This window comes from Podarcis tiliguerta (genome assembly GCF_965153285.1).
Source record: "Podarcis tiliguerta genome assembly, chromosome: 2".
NCBI lineage: Eukaryota > Metazoa > Chordata > Lepidosauria > Squamata > Lacertidae > Podarcis > Podarcis tiliguerta.
Genome location: NC_139535.1, coordinates 81,189,559 through 81,206,102, shown reverse-complemented (window position 1 = coordinate 81,206,102; position 16,544 = coordinate 81,189,559). Strand labels below are relative to the sequence as shown.

The following is a 16,544-nucleotide window of genomic DNA, read 5'->3' as shown; positions in this document are numbered from 1 at the left end:
CAGTTAAAAACTTTGCTATCTCCTTCTCTAGGCTGAGTAAAAGTTTCAGCTTCAAAGCATGGAAGTCCTTTTAGGATAAAAGTTGGGCACACTATTTAGGTGCCTCTCCTTTAGATCTTGCCACCACCAAGATGTACGTAGGAACAGATTAAGAGGTAGATAAAAGCAAAACCCCTGAATTGTATATAGTGTTGCAATGTCTTTCTGGAGGGGAGACAGAATATGGTAAAACTGCCACGGCTCATTTATTTCATAACATTTGTATACTGCTTTGAAAACAAATAACCTCAAAGCGGTTTTATTATTAACAATATAACACACCTTTACTCCAAGGAGCTGAAGGTGGCATGCACGGTTATCATCATCGTCCCCCTTTTATACTTACAGTCACAACAACCCTGTGAGGTAATTGGGGGGGGGGAGTGAGAAGGAGACTGGAGCCAAGGCCACTCAGGGAGCTGCATGGCAAAGTGGATTCGTCCCACGCTCTATCCACTAGGCCACTCTTATCTCCCCTGTATGTGCTATTGAATTTCAATGCAGAGATTCCCTATAACTCGCTAGTAAGCACTGAGGCACAAAACCTTTTAAAGGGGAGCCAGAGACAGGAATAGGAAAGGCCGAGAAGGGAGGCAGCCCTTACAACATCAACTTTGCTAGACTGGTCATGTTGTGCAGATGCCTGATTATTGTCTTCCAAAGCAACTACAGTGGTACCTCGGGTTAAGTACTTAATTCATTCCGGAGGTCCGTTCTTAACCTGAAACTGTTCTTAACCTGAAGCACCACTTTAACTAATGGGGACTCCCGCTGCTGCCGCCGCGCCACCGGAGCACAATTTCTGTTCTCATCCTGAAACAAAGTTCTTAACCCAAGGTACTATTTATGGGTTAGTGGAGTCTGTAACTTGAAGGGTATGTAACCCGAGGTACCACTGTACCTCTATTCCAAACTTAAAAATGGAAAGCGTAATACTGGTGGTCAACAAAAGAGGTTTAAAGACTGTTTCAAGGCAATTTTTAAAAAATGTAGTATAAACACCAACAATTGGGAAACACTGGCCGGCGAGCGTTCCCACTGGAGAACAGCCTTTACCAAAGGTGTCGTGGGCTTTGAAGACACTCGAACTCAGGACGCAAGGGAGAAACGTGCTAAGAGGAAGGCAGGCTTGGCATATCCACACCGTGATCAACTCCCGCCGGGAAACCTGGGTCCCCACTGTGGAAGGACGCGTGGATCCAGAATTGGCCTCCACAGTCACTTACGGACTCATTGTGTGGTAGAAAGATGAAACGCCGAGAGAGAGAGATTCCCTGCGCCCCATCGACGCTACCACGAGGAGACTCTAGGTGGCTACCTAGGGCAGCCCAGCGAGCTGGGGAAGAGGCGCTCTGACCGCAGGAGAAGGGCAAAGACGGTCCCAACGCCGCCGCCGCCATGGTGTGCGTATGTGCTTGAACTCCTCAAACAGCAGAGGGCCGGAGAAGGCAGGAAGCTCCGATACAGGGAGGAGTAAGAGAACCGCCAAACAAGGGGGGGGGGGGGGGTTTGATCTCAGCGGCACTGGCGGTGGCGGCTCAGTGCAAGCCGTGCAGGAGGTGGCTGGCGAGTACGCAGGGCTTTCCATGGCCCGAGCAAACCGGCGCACTCGCCCGAAGTGGAGCCGAGGAGCGCCGCTTGCACGGAGAACGCAGCCGCGGACTGCTCTCCTCGCAGCGAAAGCGCCGGCTTAAGCCAAAGAAGTGAAGCTGGTAAAGGAGGAGGAGGAGCGGTTTTTTTTCAATCCGAAGTGCTGAGGCCGGTGCGGGGCGCAAGGTTGCAGCCCCTGTTAGGCGGCTTCTCTTTTGGTGGCGCTGAGGGGTCGGCCTCATCTGGCGCCTCATCGGGCTGCCCATAAGGTAGCGGTGGGTGTAACGACCCCCTTGGGGCCGAGGAGCTTTTTTGCTTTTGTCCTCTGCGTAATTCAGACGCATTCACGCCTTACAGTTGAAGCACGCGGCTTCCCCGCCCCCAGTCTTGGGAATTGTAGTTTGCACCCACACCCGAGCTTTAGTTCCTAGCGCCCTTAACGAACTACAGTACCCCCAGTTCTTTGGAGGAAGCCGTGTGATTTAAATGTATGGTGTGGGTGTGACCATTACGAAGCAGGAAGCCCCTGATTCGGATCTCTCTGATGTCGCAAACCCGTTAGGCAGTATATAAATTGTATGAAATAAGAATAAATTAAAAATTCAGGAAAACCAGCAGAGTTTTGTGAACCTTAACGATTTAACAGGCCTAAAGCTTTTAAGAGCTACAGTCTACTTCATCAAATAGAAGTGAAGTTCATGAAAACATGATCCACATAGTCAACGTAAGTCTGTAAAGGTGCCACAAGCCTCCTCATTTTGTTGCAAGAGTCCTACAGTGCAATCCTAACCATTGTAAATCTGAATTTAGCAGAGCATACTCTGAGGTCAACAGAATTAAGGTTGGAGCCTAAAAGGACTACCATTATGGAAATCATCGTTTGCATGGATGACAACTAAAACACTTTGCAAATGTTAAGTATTATCACTATTGATGAGATCTCTCAAGAGGTGCTATAAACCACCATCTCCCAGCAGGAAGTGGAACTTGCCTAGATTGGGGAGATACTGAGAGCAACAGCTCAAGACACAAATATGAGGAAACATGAAATCTAATAAAAATGGATTTTCTGGTGTCTGAACTGTACCAGCCCTATCTGGTAGTTATTTCCAACTCCCTCCCCCCCCCCCCACTTTCAGAGACAGGGAAGGATAGGATTATCTGTATGGAATAGAAACCCAGGAGGAGCAAGGAGCTTGCTTTATGAAAGCAAACTGTCCTTATCTGCTAGCTAGGACTTACCAGGGTTCTTGGGTTGCCATCTGGAGACATTTATTCTGGGTACAAGTAAGCTAATGGCTTTCATGAGAGCTTTGCTGCAGCTCTAGGGTGGATATGGGAGGTGGAGGAGTGAGTGGGAAGGACCTCTCAATGGGGGTCTGGGCTGCAGAATCGGGGGCTCAGATTAAAACACTGCGCACACAATCTCTCTCTCACACGCATACACTCTCACACTGTTTCCATGCCCTGGCAGTGCTCCAGTCTCACACTACAATGGGCTGCTGTTTTCAGTCTTCTGACACAGCTGGCAGCTTGATGGGAACAGCTGGTTGCCTGAAAGGGAATGTGGAGTGGTCCTTGGCTTTAGGTTGGGGGGCCCCCCAATAGGGGCTGAGCGACTGAGCTTCTCCACCTCTCCAGCCTAGCCGTTGTTGAGTGAAGCGGCAGCCAGTTCTGCACAGAACTGGAAAGGATGGAGAATTGCCCTAGCAAAGCTGTGCTCCCAGAACAGACCTTTATGATGTGGGGGGATCGGAGAGAAACACAGGGGCCTTGAACAAAAAAACTTAACTGGGGGAAAAGGTCTTCCCAGGGCATAGTCTGAGAACGTACAATGCCACCATCTAGCTGAAGTTAACCAGGCCTGGTTCTGTGGAGTGCTGGAATTGGAGAGAGACTGCTTGGCAACCCCATGTACACTGCCTTGAGTTCTGTGATGGAAGAAAAGTGGGACATGTACTAAATAACATAAATACTTTAAATAAAACTTCCATGTAGAATTCATGGGCATTTAGCAGACTGCTGGACCACTTTTGTTTTCTTTGGCCCTCATTCCGGTATCCAAGGTCTGGTTTTTCTTGCTATGTGGTTGACTTCTTTTTCTCTTGCTTTTCTGAAATTGTATTTATCATTTCATAGTAGTTTCTTGCCCCTGCAGCGAAGGATTGCTGGTGAGGCTGGTGGGACCATAACCCTTCGCCAAACCAAGTGGGAGTTGTGTGGAATATTGTGGTGGACAGAATGTTAGAGGTGAGGTAGAGGGGGGAAACTGGGTTGAAATCCCTGTTCAGCCACAAAGTTCATTGGTTCATCCAATTATTTATTACAGTTTGGGGAATGGCTGACACTCAGTGACAGAGCACACAGTTGGCATGCTGAAGATCCCGACTCTACTTCTCAGCATCTTCAGGAAGGTGTGGGGAAACCTCCTGTCTGAAATCATGAAAAGTCACTGCTGGTCAGTGAATTTATTACATTTATTACATTTATATTTCCAACAAGCACAAAGTGGCATATGTGGTTCCCTCCCTCCTCATTTAATCCTGGCAACAAACCTGTGACGTAAGTAAGGCTAAGAAGCAATGACTGGCCCAAGGTCATCCAGTGAGGTGCATGGCCAAGTGGAGATTTGAACCCTGGTCTCCCAGGTCCTAGTCTGTCACTGACTACTGTACCACACTGGCTCCATGGACCAACCATTTGACTTGGCATGGCAGCTTCCTATGATCTTGTAAGCCACTTTTGTATCATGGCGTTGCTCTCAAAGCCATTAACAGACAATTCAAACTGCATTTAACTATTTAAAAGCATTTGTGTGCACCATTTAATATTTTAAAAATCTCTGCATAATAAAAACACAAATCAGGTTACAACACATCAACATCCAGAATAAAATGAGGGCCATTTTCTCTCAGCCTAACCTAGAATCATAGAATCATAGAATCATAGAATCATAGAATCATAGAGTTGGAAGAGACCACAAGGGCCATCGAGTCCAACCCCCTGCCAAGCAGGAAACACCATCAGAGCACTCCTGACATATGGTTGTCAAGCCTCTGCTTAAAGACCTCCAAAGAAGGAGACTCCACCACACTCCTTGGCAGCAAATTCCACTGTCGAACAGCTCTTACTGTCAGGAAGTTCTTCCTAATGTTTAGGTGGAATCTTCTTTCTTGTAGTTTGGATCCATTGCTCCGTGTCCGCTTCTCTGGAGCAGCAGAAAACAACCTTTCTCCCTCCTCTATGTGACATCCTTTTATATATTTGAACATGGCTATCATATCACCCCTTAACCTCCTCTTCTCCAGGCTAAACATGCCCAGCTCCCTTAGCCGATCCTCATAAGGCATTGTTTCCAGGCCTTTGACCATTTTGGTTGCCCTCCTCTGTACACGTTCTAGTTTGTCAGTGTCCTTCTTGAACTGTGGTGCCCAGAACTGGACACAGTACTCCAGGTGAGGTCTGACCAGAGCAGAATACAGTGGCACTATAACTTCCCTTGATCTAGATGCTATACTCCTATTGATGCAGCCCAGAATTGCATTGGCTTTTTTAGCTGCCGCGTCACACTGTTGGCTCATGTTAAGTTTGTGGTCAACCAAGACTCCTAGATCCTTTTCACATGTACTGCTCTCAAGCCAGGTGTCACCCATCTTGTATTTGTGCCTCTCATTTTTTTTGCCCAAGTGCAATACTTTACATTTCTCCCTGTTAAAATTCATCTTGTTTGTTTTGGCCCAGTTCTCTAATCTGTCAAGGTCGTTTTGAAGTGTGATCCTGTCTTCTGGGGTGTTAGCCACCCCTCCCAGTTTGGTGTCATCTGCAAATTTGATCAGGATGCCCTTGAGTCCATCATCCAAGTCGTTGATAAAGATGTTGAATAAGACCGGGCCCAAGACAGAACCCTGTGGCACCCCACTAGTCACTTTTCTCCAGGATGAAGAGGAACCATTGATGAGCACCCTTTGGGTCCGGTCAGTCAGCCAGTTACAAATCCACTGAGTGGTAGCATAGTCAAGACCGCATTTTACCAGCTTCTTTACAAGAATATCATGGGGCACCTTGTCAAATGCCTTGCTGAAATCAAGGTAGACTACATCCACTGCGTTCCCTTCATCTACCAGGCTTGTAATTCTGTCAAAAAATGAGATCAGGTTAGTCTGACATGACTTATTTTTCAGAAATCCATGCTGACTATTGGTGATCATAGCATTCCTTTCTAGGTGCTCACAGATTGTTTGCTTAATGATCTGCTCCAGAATCTTCCCTGGTATTGATGTCAGACTGACTGGGCGGTAATTATTTGGGTCCTCTCTTTTCCCCTTTTTGAAAATAGGGACAACATTTGCCCTCCTCCAGTCTGCCGGGACTTCGCCTGTTCTCCAGGAATTCTCAAAGATGACTGCCAGTGGTTCTGAGATCACATCTGCCAGTTCTTTTAATACTCTTGGATGCAGTTCATCTGGCCCTGGAGACTTGAATACATCTAAACTAGCCAAGTATTCTTGTACTATCTCCTTAGTTATTTTGGGCTTTGTTTCCTCTGCTGAATCATTTCCTCCAAATTCTTCAGGTCGGGCATTGTTTTCTTTATCGGAGAAGACTGAGGCAAAGAAGGCATTGAGGAGTTCAGCCCTTTCTGTGTCCCCTGTTTGCATTTCACCATCTTCTCCTCTGAGTGACCCCACTGTTTCTTTGTTCTTCCTTTTGCTACGAACATACCCATAGAAGCCTTTTTTGTTGCTTTTAACCTCTCTAGCAAGCCTGAGTTCATTCTGTGCTTTAGCTTTTCTGACTTTGTGTCTACACGTGCTGGCTATTTGTTTGAATTCCTCTTTGGTGGTTTCGCCCCTTTTCCATTTTTTGTACACATCCTTTTTTAATCTTAACTCAGTTAAAAGTTCTTTAGATAGCCACCCTGGCTTCTTTAGGCACCTTCCATGTTTCCGTCTCATTGGTATTGCCTGAAGTTGTGCTTTTACTATCTCCCTCTTAACAAACTCCCAGCCATCATGAACTCCCTTTCCTTTTAGTATTACTGTCCATGGGATCTCACCCAGCACTTCCCTAAGTTTTATGAAGTCGGCTTTCTTAAAGTCAAGAAATTGAGTCCTAGTATGCTTGGCTGCTCCTTTCCGTTGTATAGTAAACTTCAGAAGAGCATGATCACTTGCGCCTAATGATCCTTCCACTTCTACCCCATTAACCAGGTCATCGACATTGGTTAGGACCAGATCTAAAATGGCTGTTCCTCTTGTTGCTTCTCCCACTTTCTGGACAATGAAGTTGTCTGCAAGGCCAGTGAGGAATCTGTTTGACCTTATGCTCTTGGCTGAGTTTGACATCCAACAAATATCCGGGTAATTGAAGTCCCCCATTACTACTATCTCCCTTCCTTTTGCATGCTTGGCCATCTGTTCCAGGAAGGCATCATCTATGTCCTCTGTTTGGCTTGGGGATCTATAGTAAACTCCCACAATGAGGTCACTGTTATTCTTCTCTCCCTTAATTTTGACCCAAATGCTCTCACTTTGGCTTTGAGGTTCTAAATCTTGGATCTCTTCACAGGTATACACATCCCTGACATATAACGCCACTCCTCCTCCTTTCTTGTCTGGTCTGTTTCTCTGAAATAGATTGTATCCCTCCATTTTTACATTCCAATCGTGGGACTTATCCCACCAGGTTTCAGTGATGCCTATTATGTCATATTTAGTTTGCTGTACCAAGAGCTCAAGCTCATCTTGTTTATTTCCCATGCTTTGTGCATTAGTGTACAGACATTGAAGTCCATTAGTCATTCCCCCGTGTCTCTTATTTAAGGATTTTTTCCTCCCACCACTAGGTCTGCTTGCTGTTTGCTCCATTTGGTCTATGACATTTGGATGATCATCTTCATCAATTAATAGACTCCTTCCTTCAGGAGCACTGTCTCCCTCCCCCACATTAGTCAGTTTAAAGCCCTCCTGATGAGGTTTCTGAGTTTTTTGGCAAAAACATTCCTCCCAACCGTTGTGAGGTGCAGCCCATCGCTTGCCAGAAGTCCATCCTCAAGAAACTGCAGTCCGTGATCTAAGAATCCAAACCGTTCCTGTTTACACCATTTGCGAAGCCAGCTGTTTACTTCCACTATTTTCCTCTCTCTCCCTGGGCCACGTCGTTCAACTGGGAGGACAGATGAGATGACAATTTGTGCATTTAATTGCTTCAATTTCCTGCCCAGAGCCTCGTAGTCTCTTTTGATCTTCTGGAGGCTATTGCTTGCAGTGTCATTGGTTCCCACATGAACCAAGAGGAAGGGGTATTTGTCAGTGGGTTTTATGATTCCTGGCAGTCGTTCAGTTACATCTTGGATCTTAGCCCCGGGGAGACAGCACACTTCCCGAGACATCTTGTCAGGCCCACAGATCACTTTTTCTGTTCCCCTCAGTAGGGAATCCCCTATCACCACTACACGCCTTCTCTTAGGTTTGGTCAGGGTTCTTCCGTGAGCGGTCCGTTCCAAGGTCGCCTGCACATTCCCTGAGGACTGACTTTGCTGCTCATCTTCATATACGTGATCGACTGTAATGAGGGAGAGATCCTCAAATGGAGTCTGCTCTTCGTCTTCCATGCTAGGGGAGAGGACCTCAAAGCGATTGTGTATTTTTAGACAATCAGAGCGAACCCTGGGCCTCCTACTTCTTTGAGTCACGTTTCTCCACATATCGGGCTCCTGTGTTGGTGAACTAGCCTCCTTCTCAGGGGAGTCCCCTGTCTCCTCCTTGGTGGAGACGGTGTGCTCTGTTGCTTCCAAGAAGAGCTCCAGCTCTCTAATTCTTTGGAGCGTAGCTACACGTTCCTCCAGTTGCTCGATTTTGTCTTTTAGGAGGGCAATCAACATGCAATTGCTGCACGTAAAGCTGCCTGCAACCTTTGGCAAGATGGCAAACATTGCACAGGAACTGCAGGCGACTGCAGCTGTTCCCTCCCCCTCCATCTTGAGAATGTGTCGTTGGGCTTGAGACTAGCTCCCCTAAATCTAAAAGATGGTTCAAAGAATCTCACACACAAGAAAACCCTTTTGGCTCCTTCTTCAGCCGCTGCCCTACCTTGCAGAGTGATTGTGAACATTGAATGGGATAATATTCTATGTATGCAATTCCATGAGCTGCTTTGAGGTAGGGTGAGGCATAAATCTAATCCCAAGTCAAAATTGTTTAGACTTGTATCCAACAGTTGCATGAGCAGAATGCAGCTTACACAACTGTCCTTTCTTTTCCTCCTGTGCCCCCTGAAAAGGTACTCTGGAGGGTTAAAGAGGGACCTACCTACAGTACATTGTGGGATGTGTTATACGGGGCTGCAGTGGGAGGAAGCTGAAATATGAAATCAGGTGGATGAGCCCTGCATCAGTGAGTGTCGCCTCCAGATTGTCAGGCAAATACCAATAAATTTAGCTTTGTGCCACTAAAGTGGATTAAAGCGCTCTGGCACCCTACTGGAAAAAAATCCACTTAAAACATGGACTTTTTGCAGTTAAGAAAGCATTACCTTGAAAAGTGTGGGATGAATAATGATTAACAGGTAGATCTATAAACACTGCAATAGGAACTTGGGGTGGCTGCTCATTATTGTATAACCTCCCCACAAACAGTTTGGTATGAATGGTCAATAAAGACCGGACATATAGTCTAAACTCCACATAAACGTTATGCAAGTGAATCTGGATGAATGCTCAACAAACTGGCTGTCTAGAGAAGCACAAGTACTGTGTAGAACCTCTCTTGTTTTCTGACTATTTCTAAACCCAACTTTGAAGCAGGAATGTGAACATTAGAAGAGCCTAGGCTGATCAGACCAAAGAGATGAAAAAGCTCAGCATTCTGTTTGCCACAGAGGCCAGCTAGATGCCCCTGGGAAGCCCTCAATCAGGACACAAGGGCAATAGCCCTCTTCTGCCAAGGCACACTACCTCTGCTCAGGGGGACAGCATATCTCCTATGTAGACAGCATGAGTAGCCACCATTGATAGAGTGGGTGCCCAAATACTCCATTGTTAAAGGATCCACCAGGGTTGCTGCAAAACACTTTGCATTTTAGTGTTTTCCCTGTTGCTCTCCTACCTTTTTACAGGCTGGGTTTGTGGTTGGTTTTTCTGACTTTCAGTGCCAACTTATCATGTCTGGACTAGCAGTTGCTACTGATGCACCTGGTGAGAGGAGGGGTGCATGAGACAGTTGGTGACATGGTTAATGGGGCCTTGCCTTGCTGCCTTTTTTGCCCTACATTTCCAGGATACAGTACTACCACCACCATCACCAGTCCTGGGCCCAGGAAGGGATTTTGAAAAGGCAGATCAAAATCAGCTCTCTGGCAATGGGAGTAGGAACAAAGGAAGTCACCTTTGCCCAATTCAAGCCACTGGTCCCACTATCTCAGCACTGTCAACACTGACTGGCAGCAGCTCTCAGACCAGCAATCTTTCCCAGACCTATCTGGAGATGCCAGGGATTGAACTTGGGGTCTTCTGCATGCAAAGCAGATTCTCCAGCACTGAGCCACAGCCCTTCCTGAATGAAATTGGACCTGGAATCTATGAGTAGGATTGGGTGGCATGAAGACAAGGCCGCCCCAAGACATTTTGCCGCCTGGGGAAAAGGCAAAGGTGGCGCCTTTCCCCACTCCATGGACAAAAGCCTACCAGACTGGCAGCTGAATCATACTTAAGCACAGCACTTCAAAAGACCCCAGGGCATATGATAAGGATTTTGTAACATTGGCCTTTTACCTTACTAGAAGAATGCATGTGAAACACTTTGAGCACTTAGAAAGAGTGTTGAATAAATACTAGAGTGATATAAATCATGTTGTAGCCAAAACATCCAGCAAATACTTAAAGCACCCAGGAAGAAGACTGTGAGTCAGGGGACTCCAGGGTTGCTATATTTCTTATTTCAAAGAGCAGCCTCTCACATTGCTGGAGAACCTGCCTAGAGACCATAACTAACATACTCTGTTTCAGAACATTGCGGCTCTCTGGGTTAAATATCACATTGCTGGCTTGTGGCTTGTTTTCTTTCTGACCTGTGCTCCTACAAGAGGCATTATTCACACATCCCCTGGCTGCTATGGAGTTAGTAATGTGGGGCTAGATGCAAGTGAGCATGAATACAAAGGATTGGAGAGTGAGGTGGTCAGGATAGATCACGGCATATTGGCTTCACTGTTCACGTGTCTGATCCGGCAGAAGGCTAAGGGGGAAACCCCTGGTCAACAGCTTAAACGGAAGATATTTTGCGTGGCCTGGTGACTGGCTCCTTCTTTGCACCAGAGAAGCATTAATGGGGTATATATACTGCACCACCTTCCAGTATATAACTCATTCCACTTTTTCTGTGATGCTTCCCCAGTGTTGCTGCCTTACCGCAGTCTGAAGGGACAAACTTGCACTATCCTGCAACAAACGTGGGACTCAAAGAAAACCTGGAACATTTGCAGTGTAAAAGCAACAGTATTTCATCGGGATGTTCCATGCATTGATTAGAAAGGAAGTGTGGCATGACTGTTCTGAAACTTTTACAGGCATGTATGGTACTGAAACGGGTCACATATGAAGTGCCCTGATCCAATCATGAACATAAATCATAACGAATGCACAATAAAAAAAGGAGGCCTCACAGCCCCTGACCTTCCTCCCACCAGTTCCTCTTCTCTGCCCTCACAATACAAGCAAAACAAAAAAGGCAGAGAGCAGTGCAGGAAGATGAGGGAATGGCAAGGCAAGGAGGAAAAGCAAGCCAAAAGGAGGTACCCAAAAGCCAGTGCTTTTTTTTTTTCTTAAAAAATGTTTAAGGGTACTCTCATTTTCCTACTCCTATTGAAATACTGCCCCTCAGTGATGTCAGACTTAGATTCACAAAATGTATAGGGGTATGCTTACCCCTGTGTCCCCCCCCCAGAAAAAAAGCACTGCAAGAAAGAATTAATGAGAAGGAAGGTGGCCAGTGCATTTCGATAAAATGAAAGTGAGGCAACTATGCCCCGGAGAAAGTTTCTTGAAATACAGTGGTACCTCGGGCTAAGTACTTAATTCATTCTGGAGGTCCGTTCTTAATCTGAAACTGTTCTTAACCTGAAGCACCACTTTAGCTAATGGGGCCTCCTGCTGCTGCTGCGCCGCTGGAGCACGATTTCTGATCTCACCCTAAAGCAAAGTTCTTAACCCGAGGTACTATTTCTGGAGTCTGTAACCTGAAGTGTATGTAACCCAAGGTACCACTGTAGTTTTTCTCAGGAGAGAAAGGACATCAATGTTTATGTCCTCAAATAAGGTGTTTTATTTATTGCTTTATTTATTTCATTTATACATTGCTCATTCAACTAAGTTTTCTGGGCAGTTTAAGTATCAATAAAACATGCAATAAATACTCTTACAAGATGTTGGGAAGTGAATAGCTATTTAATAGATAGCCTTTCTTCCGCAGTAGAGTGCCATCCCTTTGCAGCTTAAAAGGGAAGCTTAGATAGGCTAGTTTTAGCCTTCTAGTTTTAAGTAATCCAGAATTTTAAGGCACGCTGGATTTTCCTGGTTTCCACCCCTTAAAACAACAAACACACAAAGTAGTCTTGTAAAAGATAAAAATAACATTGACTCACTCAGAATACTTGTTGAAGAGTAACAGATACAGAAGCTTTGTACAGGCAGACTTAAAATGGTAATTCAGTCTAGCTTAAAATGTAGTTTGATCTTGGAGCTCAGATATGCAGATGGTCTCACATTGCTGGTTTGGTGAGGAAGAGGGTGTGCCCAGGCAAGTGGGAGAATATATAACGATACAGTGGTACCTCTGGTTACGAACTTAATTCGTTCTGGAGGTCCATTCTTAACCTGAAACCGTTCTTAACCTGAGGTACCACTTTAGCTAATGGGGCCTCCCGCTGCTGCCGCACTGCCAGCACGCGATTTGTGTTCTCAACCTGAGGTAAAGTTCTTAACCCGAGATACTACTTCCGGGTTAGCGGAGTCTGTAACCCAAAGTGTTTGTAACCCGAGGTGTTTGTAACCCAAGGTACCACTGTACCTTCCCCCTGTTACGGCACAGTGGGAATGTCTCTCACAGAGTTCTCTCTAGCAAGTTAACAGGAAACCTCTGTGAGCTCCAGAGCTGTATGTATCTAGCAAAACATGAATTGTTGGTTTGACTGCACTTTAAGTATCCCACACAAGAATCAACAAAAAAGTCACAAATCAGAAAGCTCAGGAACAACCCCCCCCCCCCACAATTAAAACCAGCACCTAAAACAATTAAAAACTGGCATAAAACACAGCAAGGGGGAGCTTGATGTGAAACCTGGAGCACCCAAAGAATATGTCATTAAAAGACCTGTGTTCACCCGTTATCTTAATAATAAAATAGATGCCCCAATTCTGCCACCTCAAATAGCCAGTGGCTGTACATTTTCTCAGGTTAAGGCCACTTCTGTGGAGAAGGGAATGTCATAGTGCAGGGCGGTAAGAGCTTGGTGCCTCCTTCCTGCTGGAGGAAAAGAGTTTGCTTATGACTGAGGCCTCCAAAGGGCATGGGAATTTGATGCCCAGGGAAAACGGGCAGGACAAGCAGTTATGTAGCACAAGCCTGTGGGTTGTGGGGGGTGTAGGATTGAGGCACAAATAAAAGAGGTAGCTGCAGAGAGCATGAGGAATACAATGGAAGATTTGAAAGGCAATGGAAATCCCAGCTACCCTTCTGTTAAGCGTAGCTGGAGAAGGGTGTGTCTCACCCACAACAGGAATATCTAAAAGCAGAGGAGTTGCAATGAACGGATGGGGTTTTTGGCCTTCCTTGACTTTCCCCAGGCTGATAAGTGCATGTCCTGTGGAAGGGACAAAACATCTTGCAGCTGTGCCCACATTATGCTGTTCTTTCCCACTGTGTATGTTTGTGGATGAGGAGTCTGTTTTCCTGTGTGTAGCAGAGAGAGAGATAAGAAGCTTACAAGACGGCACATTTCTAAGGGTCAGCTGTGGGCTGAGCGAATTCTCCAGCTGCCTATTTATGCCGCCAAAGTGGCACTATCTTCCACAAGATAGGCTCAAGGCTGGGCTTGGGAAGAAAGATGGCTTAAAAAATAAGCAACAGACACTGTGTGATAAAAGCAACAGAAGCACCACTGCAGAACCGTAACATAAAAGTACCAGGGTGGTGGGCGGTGGGATATTGAATCTGAATTTAGCAGGCTGGACCCACAGGTGGCCCACCTCTGCGGGTTCATTTTGGCGGTTGGGTGGGGCCACTCATCTGTCACTCAATTGATGTCATATGATCACACAATGCCAGGCAATTGCACTTCGAAGGAAGAATGATGATCTCATGCAAATTGCAGCTGCAAAAACCAAATCTCTTGCTGCTTTCTCTGCTGAAAGTGGGGCTTGCTTTCGGTGTTCAGCACCAACAGCAAGCCCAGCTTGTGGCAGGCGTTGACTGCAATCAGGAACTTCAGTGCTTAATTGAAAACTGATCCAAGTGTGTCTTTTATTTGGTGCCAGATTTAAAACACCAAATACAAGTGCTGCTTTCTAACTGATCCCTTGCTGCTGTGTCTGTATCTGCCTCACATCTCATGTTGTATGACATCAGGTGTAGGGCAACTGGGAGAGGTTTGGGGGAAGAAGCCTCATGGGCCCAATGGGATGCCTGGTGGGCCTGATTAGGCCTGCAGACTAGACATTTCTTGCCCATGTTTTTGAGTAATATGACCAATTCAGGCATGTAAGGTAGACAGGCTGGGCCCATGTTACATCCTCAATGTCATCATGGGCAGAGAAAATCAGGATAGCTTTGGAGTCCAGACAAATTACACTGAGGAGAATGATTATATGATTTGGAAGGGCTGTATCTAGTTCTATCTCTACAGGATATCCTTTATTTGGAGGCCAGAACTACACCATAAGCAGTTTCATGATTCTTCCTCCTACTTCTTGTGGGTTTTTTAAAAATAAATAAATGAGTAGGTTGAAGTAAAAGTAAGTTGAAATTGGGAGTGGAAGACTAGTGATGTGAAGGGGTTTGCGTGTCTGTGTATGTGTGTTACTTAATCCTTTCCCTTTCTTTCCCCTTCCTGTCTGCTCAAGGTCACCTATTCCAAGCTGTTTTCAACCCAGTTAGGGAAAAGATAAAGGGTTGGGTGTCTTTTCCTTTACTGGGAGAAAAGCACTGGGATGATTTTGAGTTGACAAATGGCATGAAAGAGTCGATTAATTAGTCCCTCCTTTCCTATCCCATTCAATCGTTCCTTTTAGGTTTTTTCTAAAATAAAATCCAAAAGGAAGAAACACAAAAGTGTGCATCATGTATGGTTTGGCTAAAGCATCCCCCTTAGAGGTCTGCTCAACATTTCCTCGAGATTCCACAACCTCCAGATAACTTATTTCATGCCTCAACTTCTTTTATTGTTATTGTTCCTATATTTAATGTCAAGTCTGCACAACTTGGTTTTCCAGTAAGCTAAACACACCCCACTAGAAATGACAAGCATGTGGCAGGTGGTTGTAATCCCAGGAAAGCAACAAAAAACAGGAGATTTCTTGAGCCCTTGGTGAGCCCCACATACGTCTTGCAAAGGGGTATTTGGCATGGTGGGTAATCATGTGGTTAGAATGTTGGATCAAATCCCCACTCAGCCACAAAGTTCACTGCATGATACTGATCCTGACCTACCTTACAAGACTGTTGTCAGGATAAAAAGGGAGGGGGGGACCATGGACGCCACACCACCTCATGCACCTTGGAGGAAAAGTGGGGTATAAATGTAATGAATGAATGAATGAATAAATAAATAAATAAATAAATAAATAGTTGGAAATTCTTGGTTCTTGTGGATAGCAAGAATTGCCCTACTTTGTTTAGAGATACCTTTAAAACATGTGAAAAGTATAAGCACATTTCTTCCACACTCCTAGAAATTCATCATTTATGCCTGGGGTGGCTCACCTGTGGCTGTCTGATGCTGTTGGGCTACAGCTCCCATCATCCCTGACCATTGGCCATCCTGGCTGGGGCTGATGTGAATTGGAGCCAAACAACTTCTGGAGGGTGGCAGGTTCGCCATCCCCTGGTCTGAACTCCTCCAGCCTTAGGACAGACCAGCATATTACAAGGGAAGTGCAGGGTTTTGAACCCATCACACTATTGGGTGGGTGGGGGCATCTGCAGATGATTAGTGAGTGAGAGGGGAGATGCTTTAATCTTCCTCCAAATTCTAACTCTCCTTTGCAAATGGCCCCTCCCTAGGTTTTTAACTATTAAAAAAAAAATCATTTCCCTGAAACCAGAAATAAGCCTGGTTATGGAGATAAATAGCTTTGGGGGTGGGGTGTTTGCTGAGGAGAATAGGGAGAAGGATTTGGCTTCTTCCTGCTGCCCACCAGATTCGCCCGCAAATCCTTCCCCTTGCCCACACATCATCTTGCCAATTTACAGTTTGCCAAGATTATATGTAGTTCCAACCTCCCTCCAGATAGATTACATCCTGATGGATTGGCTCCTGTGGTGAATTGGACAAAGGAATTGATCCCAAGATTTAGAACCCTGCTTCCTTTGACAGTTAGCAGAGCGGTCGGTCTGTCCCTGTGTGCCTCGCCAAATCGTAGGTAAGTTATCTTGCTACTAAACTGCCATTGATTTGGGAAAGAGTTGAAGAGTTTCACAAGTATGCATGCTGGAAGTGGAGGGGAGAGATTCAGGCTTTGCTTGGGCTAGAAGCCAGGCCTGGTGGGGAGGGGAGTGCATCTAAAGTTGAAAGATGCATCTTTTTCATCCATGTCGAAATGGGAAACAGCTGCAGCGGCTCCAGCCAAAACCCTGCTGAGCTGGGACCACCATGTGGGGGAGAGGGTGTTAGATGCAATACCAGGCATGAGGAGAACTTGAATG

At 45.8% G+C, this 16,544-nt stretch overlaps 1 long non-coding RNA gene across 2 annotated transcripts; it reads left to right on the top strand.

Annotated features, from left to right (window-relative positions):
• The first annotated feature begins 1,091 nt into the window (after window positions 1-1,091).
• LOC310672493 lies at window positions 1,092-11,374 on the top strand. 2 transcript variants are annotated; one of them, XR_014508625.1, is made up of 3 exons: window positions 1,092-1,512; window positions 3,959-4,087; window positions 11,022-11,374. It is a non-coding gene; the product is annotated as an uncharacterized lncRNA (long non-coding RNA). The 2 variants fall into 2 exon arrangements; XR_014508626.1 differs by lacking the exon at window positions 11,022-11,374 and adding an exon at window positions 9,906-10,473.
• The last annotated feature ends 5,170 nt before the right edge of the window (window positions 11,375-16,544 follow it).